The sequence below is a fragment of the Nicotiana attenuata genome, unplaced genomic scaffold (genome assembly GCF_001879085.1).
Source record: "Nicotiana attenuata strain UT unplaced genomic scaffold, NIATTr2, whole genome shotgun sequence".
NCBI lineage: Eukaryota > Viridiplantae > Streptophyta > Magnoliopsida > Solanales > Solanaceae > Nicotiana > Nicotiana attenuata.
The window spans coordinates 1-616 of NW_017690603.1; the positions used below are offsets into that span (position 1 = coordinate 1).

The following is a 616-nucleotide window of genomic DNA, read 5'->3' on the forward strand; positions in this document are numbered from 1 at the left end:
GAACAATCTGGCAGACAGCCCCTCTGGCATCTCTTTCCATGATTGTTTCACATTTCTTACCGATCCAAACATATATCGCAGAAGGTATATGTATAATAAATGCACCTCTGGAATCTAATGCTGACGGAGAGGGGTCATTTAACATTTTTGGGACGAGATGCAAAGGATCGTATGGAGAATGAGGTGCAACTCTGTACATCCTCAACAATGAACTTGGGCTCAAAGGAAAGGCGTGAACCCTTTTTTGGCATTGTAACAATTGGCAGGCAAAACCCATATTTGGATCCGCAATACCTCTTGCTGCCTTTACATACTCAAAGGCGTCGTCGAAACTTTGTCCTTCTCTCCACATACGATAAGCAATAACCAACGAGGTTGACCGAGAGACCCCTTGGCAGCAATGAACAAAAACTACTTCCATGTTGCTCCCTGACATCTTCAAAGTAGTCAAAAACAATCATAAAGAAAGCTCGTAATATCTTCTGACGGGTATCCTGCAACCATAATGTCCGGTACACGAAATACAGACTTAAAATAACTCGGGCGATACAAACCCACCACAGTAAGTAACAATGGTAAGTACCACTTTGTCTTAGTTATATCTTACTCTCGTCGC

At 42.5% G+C, this 616-nt stretch overlaps 1 pseudogene; it reads right to left on the bottom strand.

Annotated features, from left to right (window-relative positions):
- Window positions 1-4: 4 nt before the first annotated feature.
- On the bottom strand, window positions 5-538 carry LOC109222469 (annotated as a pseudogene).
- Between the last annotated feature and the right edge of the window lie 78 nt (window positions 539-616).